Consider the following 18,892-nt stretch of genomic DNA (forward strand, 5'->3'; position numbering starts at 1 on the left):
TGAATGCAACATAAATCGTGCCTAGAGTTTAACTAAATAAATATATGCATATAAGTGATGCATGGGCATGCTGAACATATAATAATATCGAAATTACAATTAAAATTAATATTTTACTCACAGACTTGACGACAAATTACTGTGGCGGCTGGGCGGAGGAAGAAGGTCATCCGCTCACCTGACAATCATATTACATTTATTTAATACAATCTGACTCAATACAAATAAAGAAAAAGACCAATTACGTCCTAAGTCGTGCCGAAAATCCGGCAGAGTCTCCCCTATACCTAGGACCTACCCAACCTGCAAAAGGGCTAAAAACGCACTTCTATACTCACAATCCATACATCAACAGTTCAATCATATCACACAGCCCCTCCTGGGCCCATCAAATCAATCATCCATCACAATACGCAAAATTTCAATTTAGTCCTTATTATTGATCATTTTTGCAAAAACTGCCCAAACAAGCTCTAAAAATTATAAAACTTTGCCCCGCGGTCCTTAGCAATATTACTAAGCTATTGCAAAAAGAATCGTAATTTTCTAAGCTACCACGAATATTTTATGGATTTTTAATCCTATTTAAGCACTAGAAAATTACGTAAAAACTAGGTTCGGGTTTACCTTTGCCGATTCCGACTTCGGGGACGCGCTCGGGACGTCTGACAATGGGGGGCTAGCCAAAACCTCGGCCCAATTCGGAGACTTTTCCGGTCACGGGTCTGTCTGGCCCGAAATTTGCAGACCCGGTCAACTGTCGAATTTCCGCGAATCGAGGATACCTACACGAAGCCCATAACACGGGGGTTAGCACATAAATTTTTCAGAATTTTCTAAGCTCATTTAATGCTCGAAATTACTGCGAAGTTCGGGGACCCACCGAAAAACGGTGTCGGAAAAATTCGAAATTTATGTCGTTGCGAAGCTCTCGACGAATGGAGCGTGCTGGTGGCCTCGGTTTCCTCGTGGGATTCACGGTTTTCGAGAAATCTAGCCCAAAAGTCGAAATGGGCTAAAATCTTCCCGAGCAAAAATCGGACAAACCGCTCGATGGATTTCGGCGTTCTTGGTGTCTATGGAAAGCTCTCGCCGAGTAGATGATTTTAGACACAAGACCCGGTCCAATCGGTGGCCGGATCGGCCGGCGAGAAATCGGAGCGGCAGCGCGGCAGGAGGAGGAGAGAGAAAAGAAAGAGAAAAGAGAGGGACGACGCGCGCGGGAGAAGAAAAAGGAAAGGGAGCCGGTTCGATTCGACCGGTCCGATCCGGTCCGGTTCGATTCGGCCGGTTCGATTCGAAATACAAAATTTTGAATTTTTACTCTGCCTTGGGACCGAAAACGAGGTCCAAAAATTCCGAAAAAATTCCATAAAACTCAGAAAAATACGTAGACTCCAAATATATTTTTAGTTTTGCCACGTGGTCTTTAAATTAATTTTTAAAAATCATCAAAGTTTATATTTTCGGAAAATCGAACCCGATTTTTAAAATCCAAAAAATCTCAAAAAAATTCCTAAAATTTAAATAAAATTAAAATATCAAAAATACTCATAAATAATAAAATTTGGGGTGTTACAGGTCAATTTTGTATCGGGTCACACATAAAATAATATATTAAATTTTTTGAAATAAATTATTTTCAAAAATAATATTTCAATTCTCATATAATTATATCTAATTTTTATTTTTATTAAATGAATTATTTTAAATTAAAAAAAATTAAAATTTTCTATTTTAAATATAAAAATTAACTAGAAAGAAATTAAAATTTCATTTTTTAAAGGAAAAAATTGGGTTTTGGATAAAATCAAACGGGCGGGTTTTAGATTCAATTTTTGTCATTTAAATTTGATTAATTTTAATTTAATTTTACTTTCTTATTAGATTGATCCGATTCTGATTCCAAGCTCGAGCCCACCTCTAATGGCAGGGGTTTCCAGTGGACAAGGTGGGCTTAATTAGAACATGGATTTCGCCTGGTGGTGGGATGTATTCGCTAGAGTATAGACCCAATTGGCAAGAATGAGAGTGGGCCTTCTAGGACTGTGTGTGGTATTTAGGTAAAATTTTTTTAACAATAACGACATTATAATAAAAATAAAAATAAAAATAAATAAAAATAAAAAACTTTGACGCATGTTGTTGCAGAAAATATAAAGCCTAAAAATAAAGTAGGCAAGAAAGCCAAAGACTTAAAAAGGCACTTGGTGCTGTTGGGCACTGTAGTTTAGGGTAAAAAAGACATTTTGAAAAAGGTATTATTTTATATATTATTGAAAAAACAATTTAAATTTTTTTATATTATTTAAATTTTTTATAATTAAAATTTATTAATTTTAATTTTAAATTATATTTTTAATATTTTTTTAACAATAACTTCAACAATAATATTAAATAAATCCTTAATTTTAAAACAAATCAAATTGAGTAATAAATAAAATTAAATTAAATCAAATCAAAATAATTCGATTTTATTTTAGTTTGATTCGTCTGTTTTATTTTTTTAGACAAATTAAATTATTTTTATTAGCAATATTAGCTTAACAAAACTAAAATCCAGATTTACTTTAGAAATTACCTTCTTTGGTATTTTAATTTCTTAAAATTAATTATATGTGGGTCAACTAGTTGGATCAGATTCGAGAATAATTATCATTTCTATTGACCTGTGATCCTTTCCACACATGAATTGACATATATCTTATAAATTTATAATATATATATATATATATATATATATATATATATATATATATATATATAAATATAAATATTAAATCATTTAATTGTAGAATATAATTAAAAATATGATAATAGATTAATAAAAAGGTATTTTATTTAGATAATATCTATATTTTTATAGTGTATAGTTAGCAAGGATAAAATTATTCAAATATTTTATATCAAAATAATAAATAAGGAGAAGTGTAATATATATCTAAATAATTTAAAAAAATAAATTGATTTACATATCAACATGTAACATTGCTTTAATTGATATTGTATAGGTTTTCAATTAATCATTTGTATTGGACTTAAAAAAAAAAAAATCTAAGCATGGTTTATGACCATATGATTTATGAAAAAGCATACTATTAAAACTTGGTATGCTTGATGTTATTAATGGAAAAAGGAAGAAAAGTAGGATTTTGCAAATAAAATAAATTTAATATGAGTTAATATGGTTTATATTAAATGAACATTAGAATTAGTTGTTTGTTAGATGAATATTAAATGAAGAGAGATAATAAAATTTAAATTTTAAAAAGTAAATGGCTTAAAAAGTTTATAAGACTTAAATGGCTCACCAGCCATCTAAATGGCTAATAAAATTAAAAATATAAAAAGACTTAGATAGTATTTAGTATAAATGAATTCTATAAAATTTTGTGAAATTTATTTATAAATATAATATTTAAATGTTTGATTTAAATAACAATTCTTTTAAAATTCTTAATAATCAATTTCATGAAATTTATTATAAATAAATCAAAATTTATCAAAATTGATAGAATTTATAAATGAATTTTAAATTTAAAATTATATATATTTAAATTGATAAAATTATCTTTTTATTGTATATCATTTTATTTTATTTTGTTTATTCCAAACACAAATTTTATTTTATTTGAAATGAATTTGATATTTAATATAAAATATACTAAACAAAGAAATTCATTCATAAATAAATTCTATCATATAATTTATTTACAAATCAAATAAATTTTACCATAAAATTGAACCAAAGTTTTAGAGAATTTAATTCACTTCTGACTAAATTATTTTTTTACAACTATTTGAGCCAGCTCAATTTGAGCTATATATCATTATTAAAAAAAAAAAAAAAAAAAAAAACCAATGTCACTGGTGCTTTTCATTGTTTTCTGACAATTTTGATGATCACCCTAGTCGACGAGTTTGAGCTCTGCGGATTCCTTGGTTCTTAAGTTTTGATTATAAGACCAAACTCACGTTAATTTGCTTCTTGATTGTGCGAAGCAGCTTGAAAAGTTGTTGGCGTCCGATCCACTTTACTTAGTAAATTTGTGACCACCAGTGTGAGCCTCTGCACAGTGTGAGCTTCTGCACGGATCATAGTAGTATAGTATTAAAAATATTATTCTCACAAAAAATTATGATTAAATTAGAAATAAATTAATAAATTAATTAGAATATTGAAATTTAAAGATATTGGTAATGAAATTTAAAATTAAAATTGATATTTAAGAAAATTTTAAGTTAAATCAAATAATTAATTAAACTAATTAAATTAGATGACTAAAATTCAAATTGAAATCACTAATTATCAAATTGGCAGGAATTAAATATAACTTTAATAAAAATTAAAGTGATTCTAGAGATAGAGTTTTCAATATTATTTGTATGTGGTTTATCCCCAATTTAGCTAAACACATGAAAATTACAATTTTGAGAGAAATTAATTCTTAGTTTTTTAAAACCTTTTTCAAGCATTTAAAAGTTGGTATTCATCAAATCAAACCCTGTTTTCACGGTATTTCAAACTTGACAAAAACCCAATTAAAGTCTTAATTGATTTTAAAAGTCTCATTAATCCTCTTAACTTATCTCTAACACCAAGAAAACTAAGTTTATTGTAAGATTATGTATCCCAAACATTTACTCTTCAGTCCATCTGTTAAGGATTAAAACTTAACTTAATGAGGGCCCTTTCATCAAACAAGGCAACAAGCTCACAAGCAATAAATAAAAAATGCAGCAAATCTCATTTAAATGACTAAATCAGTTCAAAAACCACAATACAAAGCAATATTTACAGACCCATCTCTAGAATATCAAAGATTTACTCTCAAATCATGATTTCAAGACAAACCCAAGTATAGAAATGGAGAAGAAATGAAAATCTAAGCTAAGGAAAAGAAAAACTCAGTGAAACTGGTGAAGAATCTGCTGCTGGAACGTTGCAGAATATGTCCTCTTGGTTGTTGCAACAATGATCCAAGGTGCTTCTCTCTCTCCTTCTCTCTTCTAGCAAGAATCCTTTTGTTTTTTTTCTTATAGAAAGAAAGAGAAAAATGTGTTTATATATGGTTCAGAGATCTGCCCTAGAATTGGTTAAAAGACAGAAGATTCTGGAGAAAATAATATATTAAATCAGATGAGCGAAAGTGTCACGTCAACAGTTTTCGTTAAAACGTCACAAGCTGAATCGGTTGTGTTGCGCCTTGTGTTACAAATTGTGTAACTTTCAACTTGAGAAAAACTTCATATCTGACAACGATACAACCTGTGACACAAGCTGTGTCATAGATTGTGCAACTTTCTGTTTCTTTAAAACTCAACTTCAAAATTTTCTAATTCAATCCTAATTTCCTCCAAATGGCTACTCTGATCAAAATACACCAAAATTCTTCAAATTTAACCTACAAAACAAATAAATTGCAAAAATTAAACTAAAAAGTGTAAAAAGGCAAAATTAACTAAATATATGCTAATATCTACAGTAATAGCTATAAACAAGGGTAAATTATGTGCAAAAAACTTTACCTAAATGATGATATAAAATGCACACATCAAATTCCTCCATACTCAAACTCTTGCTTGTCCCCAAGTAAAATTTCATTAAAACTCATTTGGAAGGGAATAAAATCAGTCTTTGAAAACACAAAAATCACTAATCCAAATCACCAACTTACCTCTAGCCACCAACATTCCAAATTCCCACCAGCAAAGCACAAAGAATGAAGCAATCACTCTCAACGATTACAGAATAGATAAGAATTAACCAGTCAACCCAAGCAACAAATACCAATAAGCTACAAGAGTCAATTGTGCCTAAACAAACCTAAAAGAAATAGATAGCCAATGTGTTTCAAATAAATGATGAGTAATGTACGGAGGATTGTATTGCCAAACCCATATGCAAGCACAAATTATCTAACTCCACTAATGTAACAAGTATTTTTCAAAGAATCATTAGGTCTTTTTAAGGGTTGTATTGGGGTCAAATGGGGTAAAATTGTGGTTAACAAAGAAAGGGAATAAAGAAAACAAAATATGAGAATAATACTAATTATGAAACTCAAAGTGCATCCAATATTCTTTTTTTCTTCTCTTTTTTTTTTATTTCAATTTTTTAAATATTTCTTTTAATAATAATTTTTTTTAACTCAAGAGGAAAGAAATTCATAATAAATCTCAAGTGCTATTACAGTGATTATATAAAGGGACTACTTTTTATACTCTTTTGATTTTGTACTTGTCCCTATTTCATGTCACACCCAAAATTACCTTTGGGATATTTTGGTGATTTTTTTTTGTGCACTTAATTGCTAAAATATTATTCTCATAAATGGGTGGTAGTGTTTAGGTTTATGGCTAGGTAAATGATTTGAGTTTCAAAGAAATTAGGAAATTAAGGTTCAAGGGGGTTTGCAATGGTTGAAATGAAATTAAGGTAGGTTAAGGCTAAATATGAGGTTTAAAATATGAAGGAATGCCTAAATCATATTCTTATCAAATGCAAGTTAAAAATTTCGCTTTGAAAGATCTAAGATGCTTGTTCTAGGAATGGTAAGACAACAATGACCATTTTCTTCCTCAGAGACTTATTTAGACAATCAAGAACTCAAAATAACTAATCAGAATTTGCATACCTAGATGAATATATTAATTTTTAGCTATTAAGTAAGAGAAAAAAATAATGCTTAAGACTTTGTACCTAGCTGGAAACTTTCATTCCACTAACCATCTAGAGGCAAGTTAGATTGCTTGAATAAGCAACTTCTGAAATTGCAAAGACTGGTTTAAATCCATTTTTTTTAAATGAATAAATGAAATGCATGAATGTATGAATGTATAATGAACCTATATGCAACTAAGTGTGTATAACTAGGTATATGAAGCTATATGCAATGAATATGTGTGAATATGTACAAGTATGAATTAATGAATGATTATGTAACTATATGCAAATGAAAAGGAAAAATAATTTTTGCAAAAAATTTACCCTTTCCCCCATACTCAGAATGGACATTGTCCTCAATGTCAAAAGAATGCAAGGAATGGGATAATTTGGCTATAAATTCAATGGGCTCACTCAAATAATGTGCAGGAAATATATGGCTAATATGTGCATAAAGAATAGATAGGTAAGCCTAATGAACTTAAAAGAAAGTGGATAAGGGGTACCCTGTTTCATAAGTGGTAGCACAACTTGTGCTGAAAATAACACAAGTTGAGATAAGAATTGTTACCTCATTGAAGATGCAGCCAATTTAATTAAAGAAAATGTGGACAGCTGCTGTACTCATTGCAAAAGAAATAGGGGAATGGAATCCATGAAAGTAATTAAACTCAAAAAGTTGAAATAGGGAGGTTAAGCTAAAAAATATAACCATGAGATATCCATTTATCAAGTGAAATTTCAAAGTAGCATATAAAAAGCAAGTGAGCAAAGTATTAAATATTCAAAATAAAAAAGAAAAATGTACTTATAAGCAACTAAAAATACTGAATAAGCAAATGTTTCAAATAAAAGAAAAGCAACACAAGAAAAATATTAACTAAACAGGTCGCTAAAAACACTAATTAATTAAGCAACTAAAATAAAAAACATAAAATATGTAAACTGAAACTAAAAGCTGCTCAGTCACGAATGAAAACTCCTTTGCCCTTGCCATCTAGTGGAGGTGGTGGTGCTTTTGGTGGTTGCTGTGGAGAAATGATGCTCAGAATGAGTGCCTGGTTAATTTTTATCTGCTCTAGCTTAGCTCGCATGGCCTTCAACTCATCTTGCATTTCAGCACTCTTATCCAAATAGATATCAGCTAAATCCCTTAATGCCTAAAAAGAGACATCTGTCATCTGGCGAAAGGAGTATATCTCATCACTGAGATTTTCCATGAATGTCAGGAGGGTTGCCATGGAAGGACCAGAAGCTGTTGATGAAGCAGGTTGTGCAGCTGGTGGAGCTTGATGTGGAGGTTGTGTAGAAGGCTGCTCAGCAGGTTGCTCAGATGGTGTAGAGGAGCTAATTGCAGGAGGGGAACCTGGTGGTGTTGCTGCTGGTGCTGGAATCTCATAAAGCTGAGTAGTCTCATTTTTAACACATAATTTTTGGTTGGCCAAGTGAGGTCCATCCAAATATAGCAAGCCAGTTGTGATAGCAGCACACCTATGAATTTGAGGGTCAAAACCAAAATAGTGTGCAATGGATGCGATCAAACCTTCAAACACAATCTTACCAGTACCCGTAGTAGCTTGGTGTAGCACATGGTGGCAAAAAAATAACCAGGTGAGACTTTTCTACCATTTTTGGCACACCACAAGAAAAATAGGTCATACCGAGACATGGTGCCAACACTAGCTCCTCTCCCTAAAATTGTGTTTGCAATTAACCTTTGAAGCAACTTTAAAGAGTGATTCTCAATTTTAGAGGCTTTACTGTGTCCAGGTTTGAAAATTCCTCCTAAAGGGGCAATTTCTTTCAAGAATTCATGGCCATTATATTCCTTTTTACTGGTAGGCATTCTAATCAAACCATCAGTGGGGAACCCGAATATATGATGAAAGTCATCCATTGACAGTACCCTATCTTGACCCATGCATCTAAAGTTCATTGTCAACTTATGATCCAATTCATATTTATGTTCATTTGTGGACAAGGAAGCCATGAATTCCTGCACTAAAATGGGGTAAACCGATTCCTACTTAAGAACAAATCTCACCCAACCCAAAGCATCCAACAGAGTTTGCATTTCATCATATATATTCAGAGATTTAAGTGTAAACACATCCAAATACCGAGTCTGAACAATTTCTCTACTTTCAATTCTTTTCTTAATTTTCTTCATTTCGGCAGTAGGCAACACCCATTGTTTGGCAGTAATTACAGATGAAGGAATAGAGGGGTTACCTGAAGACTTTCCTAAACACTTTACAGCTAATTTCGGGATTCCAATGCAAGCACCAGGTATAGCAGAAGCAGACGGCTTGGCTGGTTGAGGTTGGGTGGTGAGTTTAGGTTCCTTTCTTTTTGTGCCACCTGTGGTTTTGTGTGGCTTGATATTTTGGCTTTCTTCTTCTTCTGGTATGTAGCAAGAGTTGGGGAAGAAGCGACATCACCAGAATGGGCTACCGACACGTCAGTATCCATGGAGTGGGTGGGTGGAGGTTGTGGCATAGGGTGTGAGGAATGAGGAGGAGAGTTTTCGAAAGATAATGTTGAATCAGCCATGGAGGAGAATAGGAATAGGGAATAAAAGAAAAGAAGTTAATAATGGAGAAGAAGAATGTGAAGAAGGAGGAGACGAAATAATGGAAGAATGGCGGTCGTGGATGGTGGTGCGAAGAAGAAGGAAGTGGTGTTGGGGCTTGCGATTCGAAGAAGAAAAAGGAAGAGGAGTTTATGGGGATTATGGGTTAATGGGATAGGGTTATGGGCCTTTGAACATGGGTTTGAGATTAAAATTGAAGGGCTTTGGATATGGGTTATGGGCTTTTAGGTATAAGTTTGGTGAAATGGGCTACGGGCTATGGGCTAGGGTTGATTAGTTAGTGGGTTTTGGGTTTTTTTTTTGAAATAAATATGGATTATTTGGCTTTTGGGTTTTTGGGCTAAAAAAAAATGTGTTTGTGGATTTTAAAATATAAAATGGGTTGGACTTTATTTTAATAAGTCTGGGTAAGGCCTTAAAATAAAAAGTGAGAGGGGCTTAGAAATCAGGTGGGCTAAAGGGTTTGGACGCAGGCCCATTCTGGTGAATTGGGTTGTCAACCTGCAAAACCCAATAAACAACACAAGTTAGAACATAAACATGCAAGTTGTGCCGAAAGTTATGCAACTTTCTGTCCAAAATTGCGCCCAGTGAACATAAGCTGCAACATAAGCCAAAATCGATTGTGTCGCAGGTTGTGGAACTTTCTGTCCAAATTTGACAAAGTTGCACAGTACTTGAAAATTGAAACAAATTAAATTTAAAGTGATCAGACCTTTATAACATGAGTTCTAATTGCTCAACCTGCTGTATTCATCAAACACTCATTAAAAATTTACAAAGCACCAATTCATACATTCACATTTAAATGATTTTCTTTTTAAACCAAGATGACAAAGTTTTAGAAAAACTTCCTCCTAAGATCAACAAAATGATCAAAACTAACCAGCAAATATTCAGCCATAGAAAGATGAAAAGTACAAAGGAACAAATTTAAAACTAAAATTTAAAACTGAAATTTAAAATTAGAACTAAAACAGAATGACAAATGTTTATTTGCTTGCAATGAATTGTATTCCATCTGCACAAGAAAATCAGAATAATGTCAAACTCTGAATAAAGAGTATAGGAAAACTTAAAACAAATATATGAAAGAAATAAAGAATCAAAGAAAAATTGTAGGTTATGCCCAGAAATGCTAAGTTTAGGTCTTAAGCTTGACCTTACTCAACCAAAGTTTCATGGAGAATGAGAGAGATAGCAGGTTGCTATCTTCTCAATTGGCTCACCAACTGAGTAATGCCTCAACCTTTGCCAATTTACTTTGAAATTAACAGATTTTTCACCAAAAATTTCCACAGCACCATGAGGGAAAACTTTCAAAACTTTAAATCGTCATGACCACCTTGATTTTAGTTTTCCAGGAAAAAATTTTAACCTTGAATTGAATAAGAGCACCAAATCTCCTTCTTTAAAGTCTTTTTTCTTTATATGCTTATCATGCCATTTTTTTGTTCTTTTTTTATAGATCCTAGCATTTTCATAAGCATCAAGTCTCAATTCTTCTAACTCATCAAGTTGTAACAACCTTTTCTATCCAGTAGCTTGTAAATCAAAATTGATTGCTCTTATGTCCCAATAAGCTTTATGTTCTAACTTTACGGGCAAATGGCATGATTTCCCAAAAACTAACCTACAAGGTTTAGTTCCTATGGGAGTTTTAAAGGTTGTTCTATATGCCCAAAGAGTGTCATCTAACTTAAGGGACCAATCTTTTCTAGACTTGCAAATAGTTTTCTCTAAGATTTGCTTAAGTTATCTATTTGTGATTTCTACTTGGCCATTTGTTTGAGGGTGATATGGTGTGGCAATCCTATGCTTTACCCCATACTTTCTCATCAAATTTTCAAATTGGTGATTGCAAAAATGGCTACCACCATCATTGATTATGGCACATAGAGCACCAAATCTAGTCAAAACAAATTTTTTCAGAAATTTCACTATAACTTTTACATCATTGGTAGGTGTAGCAATAGCTTCTGTCCATTTAGACACATAGTCCACCCCTACCAAGATGTATTTATTTCCATATGAGGATGAAAATGGCCCCATGAAATCAATTCCCCACACATCAAATAATTTAACTTCTAATATGGATTGTTGGGGCATCTCATCTCTCTTTGAAATATTGCCTACCCTTTGACACCTATCACACTTTCTTATAAAATCTCACACATGTTTAAACATATTAGGCCAATAGAAACCTGATATTAAGACCTTTTCAATAGTTTTTGAAACACTATAATGACCACCATACTCAGAGGAATGGCAATGGTAAATAACATCATTTATTTCTTCCTCTGGTATACATCTCCTAATTATTCCATCATTAGATCTCCTAAACAAAAGAGGCTCTTCCCAAGAATAAAATTTAACATCATGCAAGAATCTTTTCTTTTGCTGCCAAGATAGATCAGGTGGCAAGACACCACAAGACAAATAATTCACAATATCAGCAAACCATAGAAGTGCAGATTTCAACACATACAGTTGCTCATTCATAAAAAGCTCATCAATTGGCATAATATCATCATCTTTATTTTCAGTTTTTATCCTAGAAAGATGATCAACCACCACATTTTCAACACATTTTTTTATCTCTTATTTTTAAATCAAATTCTTGAAGTAACAAAATCTATCTAATCAACTTAGATTTAGCTTCTTTCTTGCTCATTAAATATCTTATTGCTGTATGATCAGTGAAAACAATTACCTTTGAGTTAACCAAATAAGAACGAAACTTATTGAGTGCAAATACTATCGCAAGGAACTCCTTTTAAGTTGTAGCATAATTAACTTGAGCCTTATCAAGGGTTCAGCTTGCATAGTAAATGGCATAAGGTTTTCTATTTTTACGCTGGCCAAGGACAGCTCCAACAGCAAACTTGCTTGCATCACACATGATTTCGATTGGCAAATTCCAATCTGGTGGTTGCATGATGGGAGTTATTGTTAATGCCATCTTTAACCTACAAAAAGCATCCATACAATCCTGATTAAAATCAAATTTAATATCATGATTCAAAAGATTTGTTAAGGGTTTAGCAATTTTAGAAAAATCCTGTATAAATCGCTAGTAAAATCCAGCATGTCCAAGAAAACTCCGCACTCCTTTGACAGTGGTTGGAGGGGGCATTTTTTCAATAATTTCTATCTTGGCTCTATCAACTTCTATTCCCCTGTTTGAGATCAAATGCCCTAAAACGATCCCCTCTTGGACCATAAAGTGGCATTTCTCCCAGTTCAGCACTAGATCATTGTCAGCACACCTCTGCAAAATTTTAGACAAATTAGTCAAGTATGAATCAAAATTAGTGCCATATACTGAAAAGTCATCCATGAAAACCTCCATAATTTCTTCAATAAAATCAGAAAAAATGGCCATCATGCACCTTTGAAAGGTGGTAGGTGCATTACACAATCCAAATGGCATCCTTCGATAGGCAAAGGTGCCATAAGGACATGTAAAAGTAGTTTTCTCTTGGTCTTTTGGATGTATTGGAATTTGAAAAAATCTTGAGTATCCATCCAAATAACAAAAATAAGAATGCTTGGCTAATCTTTCTAACATTTGATCTATGAAAGGGAGGGGAAAATGGTCTTTTCTTGTAGAATTGTTCAATTTCCTATAGTCTATTCCCATTCTCCAACCTGTAACAGTTCTAGTTGGTATCAATTCATTATTTTCATTTTGAACAACCGTCACTCCACCCTTTTTTGGTATAACATGCACAGGACTTACCCACTCACTGTCAGAAATAGGGTAAATCATTCCAGCAGCTAGTAATTTTAGGATTTCCTTTTTCACAACATCCTTCATTGTAGGATTCAATCTTCTTTGGTGTTCAATAGAAGGTCTACTATTTGGCTCTGAGAAAATCCTATGCATACAAACTATTGGACTAATTCCCTTTATATCATCAATTGTATAGCCCAAAACTCTCCTATATTCTCTCAAAACTCTCAACAATTTGTCAATCTCAATATCGATCAAAGATGCATTAATTATAATAGGATATGTTTCATTGGGTCCAAAAAAAGTATACCTGAGGTTTGAAGGAAGAGGTTTAAGATCTATCTTTGGGGCATCCTCTACCTTTAATTATGGTGGTTTAATCTTCAAAGTTTGCACTTCTTCAAGCTAAAAAATTGTAGCTTCAGAATGTGGTGGAGAGCTCTCCAAGTGTTGTGCAAAAGCAGCTATATGAGGATTATTGTCATCAATGCTCCCACCGTGGACTAGGCAATTTTCAAGAGGGTCTTATGGATAGCTTCTTCTGAAATGCTCTTGAACAATCTCATCAATGATGTCTACCAGCAAATAAGACTCAACTTCTTCATGTTTTCTTTTCATGGCTGGATTGATGTTGAATATCATTTGATCATCTCCCACTCTAAGTGTCAATTTCTCACCATTTACATCAATTAAAGCACCAGATGTTGCCACAAATGATCTTCCCAACAAGATAGGAATTTTTGTGTCTTCTTCCATATCTAAAATGACAAAATCCACCGGTATGTAGAATTTCCCAACCTTGATAGGCACATTTTCTAGAATGCCTTATGTATACTTAATTGCACGGTCAGCCAATGAAAGATACATGTTGGTGGGCTTTAACTCTCCCATATTCAACTTCTCATATATTGAAAGTGGCATTAGGCTGACGCTAACTCCAAGGTCACATAAGGCATTTGCCACACAGTTATCAACTATATGACAAGGAATGGAAAACACACCCGGATCTTTGAGTTTGGGAGATATCTTATTCTGAATTATAGCACTGCATTGCTCTCCCAAGTTAATGGTATCATAATCCTCTATCCTTCTCTTGTTGGTAAGAATCTCCTTCACAAACTTGGCATAACTTGGCATTTGGGATAGTGTCTCAGTGAATGACACATTGATATACAACTTCTTTAGTACTTCAAGGAATTTGCCAAATTATTTGTCTAGTTTATGCTTGATGAATCTTTGAGGGTAGGGAAGGGTGGGCTTATAAGGTTCAGGTGGGATGTATGGTTTCTCTCCCTCATCTTGCTCACTTTTGCTTTCTTCTTTTTTTTTTATTTTTCTAGATCTCAACTGGTTTTTCTTCTTTTATGCTAACTTTTTCTTCTCTCTTGTTTTCACTTTCTTGCCCAATTGTCTTACCACTTCTCAATGTCACACCCTTACATTGTTCATGAGGGTTCTGTGGTTGGCTAGGTAGTTTGCCAGAGGATTTACTTCCTAATGAGCTTGCTTGTTGAGCCAATTAAGTCTCCAACATACGGTTGTGGGCTTGTAATTGATCCATGGTTTGTCTCATGTATTGCATTTCTTCCTCCGATTTGCTATTTATCTTGCTTTGTTCAGCAAAAAATTTCTCCATCATGGTTTCCAAGGTTAGCTTTGGTTCATGAGGTGGAAGGGGTTGTTGTGCTCTTGGTTGATATTCAAGTTGTGGCTGCCTTGTGGGCTGAAATTAAGGTTGAAACTGAAGCCTATTCTACTGCATATACTGTTGGTTATGAGCATAGTTTGAGCTTTGACCTTGTTGAGCAAAAGTTGCTTGTGGTCTCCATGTTGAGTTGTTCACATTAGAGTAAGAATTTCCCATAGGTTTTTGTTCATAACCTCCTGCATAAGTAGCTTGTTCTTGCATGTAATCACCACCATAAGAAGAGTAATCAACTCCACAACTTTGGGTTCCATCGGTGTAGGCAACTTGTTACATAGTTGTAGGAGTTGAGACTGTTGCCTTTGTGCAAAAATCACTAAGTAGCTGAGTCAACTGATCAAATCTTGCATTCATGTAGCTAACTGAGTTAAGTTCATAGATCCCAACCTTCTTTGGCTCACTTGTCATTCTCATGAAATCTCCTCCTGCTTGTGAATCAATTGTTTTCTTATGGCTGGAGTAACTCTGGTGTAGAAATTCTGAACAATCATCCATTTGGGTATTTCATGATGAGGACACTGCTTTTCAAGCTCCTTAAATCTCATCCAAGATTCATATAAAGTTTCATCATCCCTTAGTTCTACCATCAAATTCCTTAAATGAGTGGTCTTCCCAGGTGGGAAAAACTGAGATAGAAAAGCTTGAGATAACTGCTCCCAAGTAGCTATAGTAGCTTGTGGAAATGAGTCATACCACTCTAATGCTGAATTTCGAAAAGAGAATGGGAATAAGGTCAACCGAATCACTTCATTTGAAACTCCTGGTTGTCTTTGTGTGCCACATATCATCAAAAATTTCTTCAAATGAGAATGGGGATTCTCAAGTGGACTACCTCCAAATTGTGAATTTTGAACCATCTGAATGAGACTAGTCTTTAACTCAAATTGATTAGCTCCAATGATAGGTCTATTATCTCTCACATTTGCACATCTAGGAAAAGCATAATCTAACATAGATCTTCTCTAAGGATCATTTTGGTTAACAACTTCATTCTGCCTGTTTTGCTCATTTTCTCCATTATTTCCATCGATAGCTCTATTTTGATTCTCCATATTTTCAATTTTCTCCTCTTGCCCAAACCTTTGTTGTTCTTCTTTTTCTGTTTCCTTTCTCCTCTTAGATTCCTTTTTGTTGGCTCGACATAATTTTTCAATTTTAAGGTTAAAAAACAATTGAGTATCACTTGTACTTTTCGATCGTCTCATAAACAAGAAAAGTACCTGAAAAACACAAGTGACAGCAGTGAAAATAAAAGAAAATAAAAATTCTAATAAGTTTAAAACAATTAAAATCCAACTTAAAAACAAGTAATTCCCCGGTAACGGCGCCAAAAACTTGGTGTTGCTGTGAAATAGCTTTCGCAAGTGCATGGGTCACAGTAGTATAGTTTTAAAAATATCGTTCCCACAGGAAATTATACTTAAATTGAAAATAAATGAATAAGCTAATTAGAATGCTGAAATTTAAAGATATTGGTAATGAAATTTAAAATTAAAATTGGTATTTGAGGAAATTTTAAGCCAAATCAAACAATTAATTAAACTAATTAAACTAAATGACTAAAATTCAAATTGAAATCACTAATTATCAAATTGGGAGGAATTAAATCTAACTTCAATAAAAATTAAAGTGATTCTAGAGATAGGATTTTCAATATTGTTTGTATGTGGTTTATCTCCAATTTAGCCAAACACATGAAAATTGCAATTTTGAGTGAAATTAATTCTTAGTTCTTTGAAACCTTTTTCAAGCATTTCAAAGTTGGTATTCATCAAATCAAATCATGTTTTCACGGTATTTCAAACCTGACAAAAATCCAATTAAAGCTCTAATTGATTTTAAAAGTCCCCTTAATCCTCTTAGCTTATCTCTAACACCAAGAAAACTAAGTTTATTACGAGATTATCTATCCCAAACATTCACTTTTCAGTCCACCTATTAAGGATTAAAACTTAACTTAATGAGGCCCCTTTCATCAAGCAAGACAACAAGCTCACAAGCAATAAATCAAAATGCAGCAAATCTCATTTAAATGACTAAATCATTTCAAAAACCACAATACAAAGTAATATTTACAGACCCATCTCTAGAATCTCAAAGATTTACTCACAAATCATGATTTCAAGACAAACCCAAGTATAAAAATAGGGAAGAAATGAAAATCTAAGCTAAGGGAAAGAAAAACTCAGTGAAAATGGTGAAAAATCTACTGCTGGAACATTGCAGAAGATGTCCTCTTGGCTGCTGCAACAATGATCCAAGGTGCTTCTCTCTCTCCTTCTCTCTTCTAGCAAGAATCCTTTTGTTCTTTTTTTTTTACTTGTAGAAAGAAAGAGAAAAAGGTGTTTATATATGGTTAAGAGGTTTGCCCTAGAATAGGTTAAAAGACAGAAGATTCTGAAGAAAATGATGTATTAAATCAGAGGAGCGAAAGTGCCTTGTCAGCAGTTTTCATTAAAATGTCACAAGTTGAATCGGTTGTGTTGTGCTTTGTGTTGCAAGTTGTAACTTTCTGCCTGAGAAAAACTTCATATCTGACAACGACACAACCTATAACACAAGCTGTGTTATAGGTTGTGCAACTTTCTGTTTCTTTAAAACTCAACTTCAAAATTTTCTAATTCAATTCTAATTTTCTCCAAATGGTTGCTCTGATCAAAATACATCAAAATTCTTCAAATTTAACCTACAAAATAAATAAATTCTAAAAATTAAACTAAGAAGTGTGAAAAGGCAAAATTAACTAAATATATGCTAATATCTACAGTAATAGCTATAAATAAGAGTAAATTATGTGCAAAAAATTATACATAAATGATGATATAAAATGCATGCATCAACTTCTCCTACAGTCCAACCAAATTAATCTTTATTGCTGGAAAATCTCCAAGAGCCAGGAGATTTGTGCATAGTTTTTGTGACCTTTGAAGCATTTTTTTAATAAATAAAAAGAGGCACTTACTCGTCAAATTGTAGGTTTCGTGTAAGTACTTTCATTTTGGAGTTTTGCCACTCATACTCTGAATTACAAATTTTCAATAAATTATGAAATATTTAAACACATTAAAAATAAAAATTTGAAATTATATTTTTGGATAAATAATAATTAATTAATTAATTATGTTCGAATAAATATAGAAATATTTTTATTATTGTCTTTCTTAAGAACTAAGAATAAAATAAAAAATTGTTTATATTTTTTATTATTGATAAGAGAATTACAAGATTTTAAATTTATTGTAAGCTTTTAAAATTTTATGTAATTGATCTTTGTCCTTTATTTTGTTTGTGATATAACTACTTTTCATAAAAAAAAATCTTGTTATTTAAGAGATTATTTATAATAATATTAAAAATATCAAAAGTATTTTATTAAATAATAAAACTTATTATATGTGTTAAATAATATAATTTTTTTTTAAAATTCACTCAAAGCATAAATTAATTTCTATGGTTATTTGGTTCTATAAAAAGTATAATTAATTGTTATGAAAAATAAAATAATTTAACAAAATTCACAATCTATTTTATGAGATTTTCGTAAAAATAATTCTTTTTTCGTAAAATAATTGATTACAAAAATTTTATTAACTTAATAAAAAAAATAAAGTTTCCTCACATAAAAAAACACATATAATATTTTTTTTTTAAAAATCCATTAAATAATATTTTATGAACCTTAAACTTGTTTTTATAATTTTTTAACAAAGTTTACTATATATATGTTTTTTTACATGAAAAAATATTATTTTTTTAAACTAATAAAGTTTTCGTATTTAATTACATTACAAAATAATTATTTTATAAAAATTTTATAAAATGAGCTATAAATTTATATTAAATTATTTTATTTTTTATAATAAAATAATTATATTTTTATATAAAACCAAATAACTATAGAAAATACCCGATCAACATGCACAAAACATATAAAGACATTACATATGTGTAACTCAGTCCACAAATCAAGTGGTGGAGTTAGAATGTCAAGTTAGAGAGGCCAAATAAACGATATAAGGTTATTATAGTGATATGTAAAATTTTATTATACATATAATTTCATTATAATAAAGACTTTAAAAATTTTTAGATTAATAAATAACCCGTAATATATATCTAGATATATAGATTGAATTAAAGTTTATTAATTTGAAATTGTATTTTAAATATTATATGCACACATTATTATAG

This window comes from Hevea brasiliensis, chromosome 9 (assembly GCF_030052815.1).
Source record: "Hevea brasiliensis isolate MT/VB/25A 57/8 chromosome 9, ASM3005281v1, whole genome shotgun sequence".
Classification (NCBI taxonomy): Eukaryota; Viridiplantae; Streptophyta; class Magnoliopsida; order Malpighiales; family Euphorbiaceae; genus Hevea; species Hevea brasiliensis.